The sequence below is a fragment of the Aythya fuligula genome, chromosome 2 (genome assembly GCF_009819795.1).
Source record: "Aythya fuligula isolate bAytFul2 chromosome 2, bAytFul2.pri, whole genome shotgun sequence".
Classification (NCBI taxonomy): Eukaryota; Metazoa; Chordata; class Aves; order Anseriformes; family Anatidae; genus Aythya; species Aythya fuligula.
Genome location: NC_045560.1, coordinates 143,583,111 through 143,594,897, shown reverse-complemented (window position 1 = coordinate 143,594,897; position 11,787 = coordinate 143,583,111).

Below are 11,787 nucleotides of genomic sequence, written 5' to 3'. Positions count from 1 at the left end.
GTTCTTCAGTGACACAATTCATGGGCACATGAGCACCTACATGACGTACTTTTACATCATTGTTTTCCACTTGGGTAGTGAAGTCTTGCCACAATGCAGCAGTCCAGATGGTTTTACCTCTGTGCTGCCAGTTGCTCTGCTTCCATTGCTGTGGTCACTGCCACAGAGTGTTTGCCACCATCCATGAATCTAAGGATATAAAACATGCCTGATTGAAAACTTTGATGGGGAATAAAATAGCTGCTTGTTAATTATAACCCCTTGAAAATGTTACTATTTTTTAATATTATTTTTATATTGTACTGAAAGCGTTCAGAAGACTTTCTCACTTGAATTACATTTCTACTAGCATTAACAATATCTATAGTAAGAACTTTATTTGAGAGACAAATTGTGTTTGTACTTGTGTCTTCCTTCATTAATTTTTCAGTGTTTTGTCAAGCCATTATAAACCATGCTGAAATTCTGTTTTCTGCTGCAGTCTCTGAGGACAAAACTAGTGAGAAACAGACCTATAATCAAGCCCAAGAAGAATCAGGTGAAGACACACTTTTCACCATTTTATTTGAGTTTCTAGAAACCTTCTTTTTGGTGTTGGAGGAAACATACATGTACACTCATCCCCTCTACAGCTTGATACACAGAAAACTTAATGATTCAGCAACAGTTGCTGCTTTTTGGCAAATGTTTTTGTACTCAGTAGAGATGTTAGACAGGAGATTTTTAAAAATACATTCCACAATGAAACAAAACCACGTCATTCAAAATGTGTGGCAAAGAGAAACTACAACATAAATTGAACTCTGTGGCATCCAGTGGTTCAGTGATTAAAAAGCTCACAGGTTACTCAGAGGTTCAAAAGCCAGCCCTGCTTTCATGCAGGAGCTGGGAGCAAAGACCCAAGTATCACATCTTTTCTGATAATGATAAGAAAACATAATTATCTACCACTGGATTTTTTTTCTCTGATTTTCATTTCTTTTCTGACTTCTCATGAGTTCTTTCCCAAATACAATACAGTTGAAAGCCTGTCATTATACATACAATTTTACTTACTGTTGACCATCATTTCCTGTTGGAAATGTTTCTCATTCATTCTTCTTCATGGTAAAAAAGAACTAAATGATCTTTCATTACAGGTAAGTATGGCTGTTATCTAATACAAGTATACAACTATTACCTTATTCAGTATATACAGCATTGTTGCAGAAAGAAATTAAGAAAAATGGATTGTCATGATGAAGCTGAGTCAGAGTAAAGTGACCGACAAAGGGTTTTCAATGCAGTGTTCATCTTTCTGATGTGAAAGATATGACTTTCTGATGTACTAGATGTAGAACTTCAAATTGTTGTACCCTATCTGGCAAAATGAGTTTATGATTGATGTTTTGATGTTTCCTTTGGTAAACAGAAAAATGCATTAAAAGGTTCAATGAATTTATAAACACTGTTCAGGTTGAGATGATAGTTTGGAAGAGTCCTAATTTTTTCTTTAGATGCATATTTAACCAAAACAATATATTGTACACTCAAATGTAATAGTTTGGACTCTAACTAGCATCTATATGTTAATGTTAAAACACTGTCACACATACTTGGTTGTTGCTTTATGCAACGTGTATATGTAAAACAGAAGGAATTCATTTTTTGATTGTAATCTGATTTATTAATCACATACTACATATTTTAAATGTATTAATTTGTATTCTATTTAGGACAAGAATGCTATAACCAATTATAAATATAAATTATTTTGAACATTTAAGATACTTATTAAAGAACTTTTTTTTTTTTTTTTTAATTTTATTTTTAAAGAAGGCTTATTTATATAGAATATAAAAAATATCAGCCAGTTACAGCCTAGCTTCTTTGGCCACCTTCCTGGGATCATGTTACTAGTTAACTTATCTATCAAATTTAAGATGTTTAACTAGCATAAATCAGTATGACACCATTTTACCTTAAAGACCTACATTTCTTTCTATCTTATGAAACTTTGAAGTAAGTAATAATTAACAGTCTACTACTGAAAAGATAGATTGTTATGCACTTGATATGAAGAAACTACAGGCCAAACCTATGTACCTATGGTAAAATAAATCTTATTAGTGTCATTTTAGATGGCAAAGTCTGTCAGTTAAGAAAGAATAAAAATGTACTCACACAAAACAAACAAAAACTCAAATGAAAACAGGGTAATAGTATTTTATTTTAGTTAATGCAGAATAACTTTGTATTGAGCAAGTGAATTGTGAAATTCCATTTACATGGAGTAAACTTTTATATGAAAAATACTCATCTGTACAATACATTGTAGAAATTCTACATTATAAAAGACAGCTTGAGCATAACTAGCTAGTTCCTAGCACTTTTAATTTTCTACATATTCTGCTTCATTAAATTTTCATCTGATGTGCAATACATGTTCATTCTGACAATTTTGCATAGAAAGGTCATTCTCCTTTCATTTTTAGTCACAACTGTGTTATGGTACACAAAAATGTATTTAGTTTTGGCCTGGTTTAAGACTCCTGAACATCATAATTCGGTCCAGAAAAATCCAGCTGAATTCTGAGCCTGCATCTGTAATATATCTGAGTGAACACCAATGTCATAGGAATAATTGTTTCTGTTACTTTTATTTTTTATACATATGCTCTGGTAAATTATTCAGTAATAACTATCTCTCATTAAAATCTATGCTTAAGAACTGCAAGTACTGGATAATTTGATTTTTTATTACACATAAATGTTTTTAGTATTTTTCTGTTTTATAAAGTTCTCCCTAATGAGCATCAGCCTCACACTTGGAAAAATAGATGAATAAATGAATAAATAAATAAATAAATAAATAAAAGATGCAATGCTCTAAGTTTTACAATGTTAGCATCAGGCATTTAAAGCAGAAGGTTTTTCCTTAGGTCCCTTGTGGAAGCCTTTTTCCTTCTTCATTCTTTTTCTTAAAACCATTTGGAGAGATTTTAGCCTTGATGAAAATAATGATAGTCAAGGAAAGAGAGTTTCTTCTATGATTAGAGCAACTATACAAAGACTTAAAAAATAATGTAGATTTTAAAGTGCTGAAATTTCCCCGTGAATTTTCTCCTCATTTCATATGTCAGTGTTTAACTGTCTAAATGTTGCTCATGTAAAGTTCCCCTGTTATATATATATATATTTTTTTCCCATTTTATGGAAGTAAAAAGACCATTGCTTATTTGGACTCCATTTACACATCTAGTGTTATCAACTTTAAATTAATTGAGGGATTTATGGTAGCCTTGAATTTGGAATTTCCTTTCAATTTTCTATCAACCATGGGGATGCTCCTCAACAGCCAGATGAACTTGAGCCAGCAGTGTGCCCTGGTGGCCAAGAAGGCCAATGGCATCGTGGCCTGCATCAGAAATAGTGTGACAAGCAGGGCTAGGGAGGTGATTGTCCCTCTGTACTGAGCACTGCTGAGACAGTGTTCAGTTTTGGACCCCTCAGAACAAGAAGGATATTGAGTTGCTGGAAGATGTTCAGAGAAAAGCAAATAAGCCAGTGAAAGAACTACTAAAGAAGACATTTCAGGAGTAGCTGATGGAACTGAGGTTGTTTAGTCTGGAGAAAAGAAAGCTAAGGGGAGACTTCGTAGCTTTCTACAACCACCTGAAAGGAGGTTGTAACAAGAAGGGTGTGACTCTCTTTTCTCGAGTGATAGGCAATAGGACAAGAGGAAACAGCCTCAAGTTGTGCCTGCAGAGTATTTGATTAGTTATCAGGAGGAATTTATTTCAGGGACGGGATTGTTAAGCATTGGATAGGAAAGTGGTAGTGTCACCATCCCTGGAGGTATTTAAGAGATGTGTGGATGCAACACTTAGGGACTGGTGGATTTGGCAGTGTTAGGTGATGGTTGGACTTGATGATCTTAAGGGTCTTTTCCAACCAAAATGAGAATATGATTATATCATATACCCTAAAGTGCATCACTAACCTCTTCGACACTGTTCCTGTGGTCATGGAAAAAGTCAATTAATTTCTTGCTCAAAGGCAAGCAAGGATCAAATCAAAGAAAGAATGCATTAACAAATCAAAACCGTCCTCTGGAATTTAATCTCATCTTCAGATTATTATTTATTTTTTTTTCTGGAAAATAGTACAATCAGTCAGAAGCTCAAAAGCACATGCTGTTCAGTGAGGACAGTAACAAGTTATTGCAATCTTTCTGTGATTCAGATCTCTTAATTTCATCACATGAATTTATAAGAGTAAAGAAATCTTTGTCCTACTAGTGTCCCCCCAATTAGCTATATTATTAATACATTAATAGATCCAAACCAAATTTCAACTTTTTACACCAAACACAGAACTCTTTATTCCACTTTTCTTCATTTCTTCTTCTACCAGAATTTTACCTGAGGAAAGTAAAATAAAAATAAAAATCCCTAAACCTGGTCCTTTATAACAATTGATCTTATACCAGCTCAGTTTAATAAACAAAACACTCAGGTGCTATGTTGTAAATACCTATAACACATATTCCTGAGCTCGCTCTTATTAAATATTTTTATTAGTGTTTTCTTCTGTGCTGTCTCACTGTCTATTCTGAGTGCTGCACAGCATGTGCTAATATTTGAGGGATCAGTGGCTGTGGAGGTGTAAGATCAGTGTGAGATTAGTGTGCAAGTGCATGCATCTGTTTGGTAATAAACTTCAAACTGGACTGGCCAGCAAGTAGGGGGAGATTTGCACAGCAGGTAAGGGGCCTAGGGTCTGGCCATGGCTGGACTGAGAGGACGAACAGATGTGCAAGGGATCTGTGACTCTGTGTGTTTGTGAATTTACAGACTGAGGTTTTGTGTGACTTTTCACCTCAGTACTGATCACAGAATTACAGAATGGTACAGGTTGAAAGGGACTTCTTGAGGTCATCTGATCCATTCCCCACACTCAAGAAACTTTGAGTAGGTTGCCCAGGACCATGTCCAGGCAGCTTTTGAATATCTTCCAGGATGAGGACTCCGTAGTCTCTCTGGGCAACCTCTTCCAGTGCTCGGTCACCCACACAGTAAAGTGCTTAGACAGAACCTTGTGTTACAGTTTGTGCCCACTGCCTCTTGTCCTGGTACCAATGAAAAGAACACAGTTCCATCCTCCTTGTGCCCTGCATTCAGGTATTTAATCACATTTATAAGACACCCTCCCCACCCCCCACCCTCCCCCCAAGCCTTCTCTTCTCTAGGCCTGATCAGCCAGAAAAAAAGAACACGACTGGGCTATTTTATGTGAGTGCTGTTGGTATTCATGAGGCTGCTGTTAAAGGCAGTATCCTGTCTGTGTTGGTCTGCATGGCTGTCTGTGTTAATGTTCTCTGTGTGTGTGTGTGCTCAAAACATTTTCATTTTTACTACCTTTGAATTAGATATGTGTAGTGGTTTAACCCGGCTGGCAGCTAAACACCACACAGCCATTCGCTCACCCTCCCCCCTCCTTCTCTGGGATGGGGGAGGGAAACAGGAAAGTAAAGCCTGTGAGTTGAGATAAAGACAGTTTATTAAGACAGGATAATAATAATAATAATAGTAACAATAATAATAATAACAACAATGATAATAATACTACTAATAATAATGTGTACAAACAAGTGATGCACAATGCAATTGCTCACCACCTGCTGACCGATGCCCAGCCTAACCCCGAGCAGTCCGGTCCCTCTCCCCCAACTAGCCACCCCTATATATTGTTTAGCATGACATCAGATGGTATGGAATACCCCTTTGGCTAGTTTGGGTCACCTGTCCTGGGTCTGTCCCCTCCCAGCTCTTACTGCACCCCCAGCCTGCCTGTTGGCAGGACAGAGCAAGAAGCTGAGACATCCTTGACTTGGTGTAAGCACTGTTCTGGAACAATTAAAACATCGGGGTATTATCAGCACTCTTCTCATCTTAAGCCAAAACAGCATTCCACCAGCTACTAGGAAGAAAATCAACTCTGTCCTAACTGAAACCAGGACAATATGTTAGTTTTGCTTTAATTTGCTTTGAATTGCTTTTGCATATATCCATTAAAAATACAACACAGTGTTATTTTCAGCTGTTTGACTCATTATGTTCAGCTGTTTGATTAATCTTTTTTTCATGGGAACATAGTATCTGATGGATCAGAGACATATCTGATGGATCAGAGATCCATTTTATCTAATTTTCACACACTGTTCAACGCTAGGTGTTTCAGTGGCAAGCTATGAAAGCTGTCAGGCTGAATAGTTTTGTTAACAAAATAATTTTTTGAAAAGTATGTAATTATGGATCTAGGATTCTCTAAGGACTGGTGAGAATGGAGGTATCAGCTTTGAGCAGGGGACAAGAAGAGCGCCCTTCTGAGAAAGCAAGTATGAACAAGCTGAACAGCTACTGCATCAGTAAATGTTACCAGCAAGAAAGTGTTTCTAGGTCCTTGCTGACAGCACAGGGGAGAGGTGATAGCAGCAATGAGGAGTCCACTTGTCTGGAAGAGAGGAAGAGAAGGGGACACCCTCGCAACTGAAAGGATCCAGAGATGGAAGTAATATCTGTGGAAGAGGATGTGGCTGAATGGATAAAACACTGTTCCTTCTCTGATGGCCAGTGCTTTAAAATTAAACTTAAAGGCAAATATAGCTGAATATAAGTTTGGATGTCTGGAATGAATGGTTCTTATTAAAAACCTCAGGAGTAGAGTGCTTGTCAGAATTTGAGAGGGTCATGAGAATGCTCAATACAAGAGACAAAGTATGTGAAAAGTATGGACACCAATCAAAGGAGATAAGCATGCTTTTTTACCTTGAGAGGGCCATGAATGAATAACCGTCCAATGATTTAAGAGGTTGTTTTAGGAGAATAGAAACCTGTGTCTAATCCTAGTCAGTATAACATAAAAATCTTACTGAACAGATATTAGAGAAAGCAACATTTAGTATGTCCCAACTTTTTTGTTATATTCAGAAATATTTCCTCTTCTCTAATCATTTTTTTGTATTCTGTATTCAAAACCTGTTTCCACTAAATTGTATATATAATGAAAACAAATGGACATAAGGACCAATATAATCAGCTAATGTGACATTGCATCATCCTACCTATATCATGTAAGTAACATCTTTATTCAGCAGCTGAGGAAATTTTTAAACAAGGTGTATTTGCCTTTATATGCACTTTATTTTGGTTATTTTTTCAGGTTACATAAATATTTATTATATTATGAATTAATTACATAGAAAAATTATATCGAGTCTATATGGCATATATATATATAAATTTCAATTTATTTTCCATCTTATTCCAGACTTATACCAACATTTTATTGTGATGAAAGCAAATGAACTATTTTGACTACCCTTTCAAATATTCTACCTAATTTCCAACATATTTTCTTGAAATAACTCTGAAATATCTACACTTAAATTGAACCTGCTCTATTTAATGATTGTACAGCTAGTAAAGGTTCTTTTATACTCAGGTGAGTTCATTCTCATTTTCTCAACATATTCAATACTTAAGGATCTCATTATTTTTTCACTTGTAGCCCCTTAGTGTTTCTAGTGCAAATCTGATTTCTCATTTACTATAAAATGCTTTGATGCCACTTATTGTCTCTATATATACCTTTGCCATAGACTATTAGGATTCAGAGAAGAAACTACTTGCTTGTAAATGCAACAACTTTCTTTAAAAGGCAAATAGACAGATATATATCCACTCACACATTCAGTAAGACAATAAACTACTCATTTTTCCTTGTTTTTATAATAATGACAAAGACATACATGGATATACACTATGCTTGAAATAAAAAAATGTAGATGGTGACTGTTTAGGAAAGATAGTTTACACCTTTTTAGGAAACTGGAAATCTTAAAACTGTAAAAATACATCAGAAGAAAAATAAAACAACATGAGCTGATGATAAAGGTTTTTTATATGTAGGAAATTGTTAGAGTATGGAAAATTTTTAAAACTGTGTCTATGGATGTTAATACTATACTTATCTTTTTTTTTATTATTATTATTATTATTCTTGATAACTGAAATTGGAGGAATCAAGACAACAGTTCATTTGGTGCATTCAACAGTTCATCTAGTGCATTCCTGAGAATGGGTAATGTTACACATTTTACATTTTCAAAGACTTATAGAGTCATAGAATGGTTTGGGTCAGAAGGGACCTTAAAGACCATCTAGTTCCAACCCCCATGCCATGGGCGGGGGGTCCACCACTGTAGTGGGTTTACGTGGCAAGGTTTTGGTAGCAGGGAGCCATAGGGGTGGTTTCTGTGAGAAAGATCTAGAAGCTGCCCCATGTTTGGGAACGGCCCCATTGTTTTCCAGATCCGAGCCAATAAGCGATGTTGTTTTGCGCCTCTGTGAGAGCATATTTAAGACAGGGAAAAAACGCTGCGCCACACAGCAGCCGGGAGAGTCAAGGGAGTGAGAGAACAGCCTTGCACCAAGGTCAGTGTAGAGGGAGGGGGAGAGGTGCTCCAGGTGCCGGAGCAGAAGTCCCCTGCAGCGTGTGGTGAGGACCATGGTGAAGCAGGATGTCCCCCTGCAGCCCATGGAGTACCACGGTGGAGCAGGGTTCTACGCTGCAGCCCGTGGAAGAGACCACGGTGGAGCAGGTGGTCCTGCACCGACGGAGGCTGCCGCCTGTGGAAGACCCCTGCCGGAGCAGATTCCGGGCCGGACCTGTAGCCCGTGGAGAGGAGCCCACGCAGGAGCAGGTGACCTGGCAGGAGCTGCTGCCCGTAGGGGAGCCAGGTTGGAGCAGTTTTCTCCTGAGGGATGGACCCCGTGGTACGGACCCATATCTGGAGCAGTTCTGAAAGAGCTGCTGCCTGTGGGAAGCCCACGCCGGATCAGTTCATCAAGGACTGCATCCCATGGGTGGGACCCCACAGCACAGGGGACGAGACTGAACGAGAAGGAGCGGCAGAGAAGAAGTGCTGTAGACTGACCATAACCCCCATTCCCCCGTTCCCCTGCGCCGCTCAAGGGGAGGAGGTGGAAGAGGGTGGATGGGGGGGGAAGGTGCTTTTGTTTTTTTTTTTTCCCTTTGTTTTCTCACTTCTCTCGCTTGTTAGTTGTAGGCAATAAATCTTACTATCTCCTTATGCCGAGTCTGTTTTGCCCGTTACAATAATTATTGCGTGATTTTCTCGTCCTTATCTCAATCCTTGAGTCCTTTTCACATATTTTCTCCCCATTCCTCTTTGAGGAGGGGGAGTGAGAGAGCGGCTGTGGTGGAGCTCGGCTGCCCACTCGAGCGGAACCACGACAACCACACCTTCCAGGTTCCTCACAAACCAGGTTCCTCACTAAACCAGGTTCCTCACAGCTCCTTCCAACCTAGCCATGAACACTTCAAGGGATGGGGCATCCACAAATTCTCTGGGTAATGTGTTCCACTGTCTCATCACCCTCTGAGTAAAGAATTTCTTCCTTATATCTAATCTAAATCTACCCTCTTTTAGTTTAAAGCCATTCCCCATTGTCCTAATACTACATTCCCAGGGTAGTCAAAATAGTCCCTCTCCAGGTTTCTTACAGATTCCATTTAGGTACTGGAATGCTGCTATAAGGTCTCTCTAGAAAGAGATTAAAAAAATAATCATCAAAGAATAGTTTTACAATTAAATGTAGTGTACATACCATGCCAACAAATTCTGCTACTTTCATGTTGCTAAAGTACCCATCAATAGTATAAACAAAAAGTAGCATATCTGAGAGTATCAAGCTAAGTAAACTATAGATGCGCAGTGCTTCAAAACAGAGCCCACCATCATCTTCATTCATCTTCATCACAATAATTAATAACAAAAGACCAAGACCAACAGTTTTTGGAAAAAAAGAATAAAAGCATACAGCACCAGCCATGTGAACCCAATTCTCACCCTAGAAAATCTGCTTAATTTAGAAGCAGAAGAAAAACACTAGAAATCAGGGACTACCTCAGAAATAGAGTGGAAAACTTAAATTAGTAGTTCTAATTTATGAAAAAATCTTAATCAGCAAAATAATACCTGGAGGTAACAATGTTTGCCATAGAGTTACATTAGGGTGAGTATTTTTACTGCAGATATTTGCACCATTAGGACAATTAACTGTGACAGGTTTGCCGCTCTCAGTTTCCTTGTGGTTTTATTCCATATGCTTCACAATCAAAACACTCCAACCCACTTAAATAAATTGCAAATGATATGACAGGTTGCTACAACAGATTTGTTTTTTCCCCCATCCAGTATGGACATATACAGTATATGCAACGTGTGGAACTGGAGGCCAAATCTTACTGTGATGGTGGTAAAGCTGCTGCAGCTACATGCCTCCATGTCCAACCAGTAGTGAGGCTAGACACAAACAAGCCTGTATGTGTATGGTCAGTCACACACATTAGAGTCAGAATCAGAGCACTCACATAAACACACAGAGCACCAGTGGCCTCTACCTGCTCCTCTCTCTTGCTGAGCAGGATGGAGGTCCTCTAGTGAAAATATATATACGCTTAAGTACAAGGTGGATCCCTGGGCAGCTGTGTTCAGATGTTCAGTGTGCCTAGTTGCTGCCTCTGGATCCCAGTTTTTCCAGGTGCTGAAGCCCAGACATATAATCCCTGAGGCCACAGCCCCACTCTGGCTGCTGGAACAGACATGTTTCCCCCTTCCCTCCCCTCCTCTCCTCAAAAAGAGCATCTGGGCAAAGGGCATGGCCAGAAAAGTGTACCGACCAGCAAATTGTTGACAAGTGACTTGTTCGTCCCTTCTGGACGAACGATGAGCTCCTGGCCAAACTCAAGCAGGACTACAGAAAGTGTAAGCAAGGACAGATAGCCTGGGAGAAATGTAGAGAAATCATCCAAGCAACCAGGGATCAGGCTAGGAAAGACTAAGCCCTTTTAGAATTAAATTTGGCCAGGGACATCAAGGGCAACAATAAAGGCTTCTTTAGATACATCAGGGATAAAAGGAAGATTAGGGAAATTGTGGGCCCTCTCCAGAAGGTAATGGGAGACCTGGCCACCTTGGATACAGAGAAGGCTGAGGTACTCCATGACTTTATTGCCCCCGTTTTCATCAGCAAGAGCTCTAGCCACATAGCTCAGGCCACAGAAGGCAATGTCAGGGACTAGGAGAATGAAGAACTGCCCACTATAGGAGAAAATCAGGTTCAAGACCATCTAAAGAACCTGAAGGGGTGCAGAAGTCCATAGGACCTGATGAGATGCATCCATGCATCCTGAGGGAACTAGGAGATGTAGTTGCTAAGCCATTGTCCATTATATCTGAGAAGTCATGGAAGTCCAGTGAAGTTCCCACTGCCTGGAAGAGGGGAAACATAACCCCCTTTTTTAAAAAGGGAATAAAGGAAGACCTGGTGAACTACAGAACGGTCAGTCTCTGCTCTGTTCCTGGCAAGATCATGGAACAGATCCTTCTGGAAACTATGCTAAATCACATGAAAAGTAAGGAGGTGACTGGTGACAGCCATCATGGCTTTATTAGGGGCAGATCGTACCTCACAAATGTGGTGGCCTTCTATGACAGGGTTACAGCACTGATGGATAGGGGAAGAGCAACTGACATCATCTGACTTGTGCCTCTTGACGCTGTCCCCCATGATATCCTTGTCTCTAAGTTGGAGAGACATGGATTCATGGATGGACCACTCAGTGGAAATTGGCTGGATGGTTGTACTCAAGGAGTTGTAGTCAACAGCTCAATGTCCAAGTGAAGAGTGGTGTTGGTGACAAGTGGTGTTCCTCAGG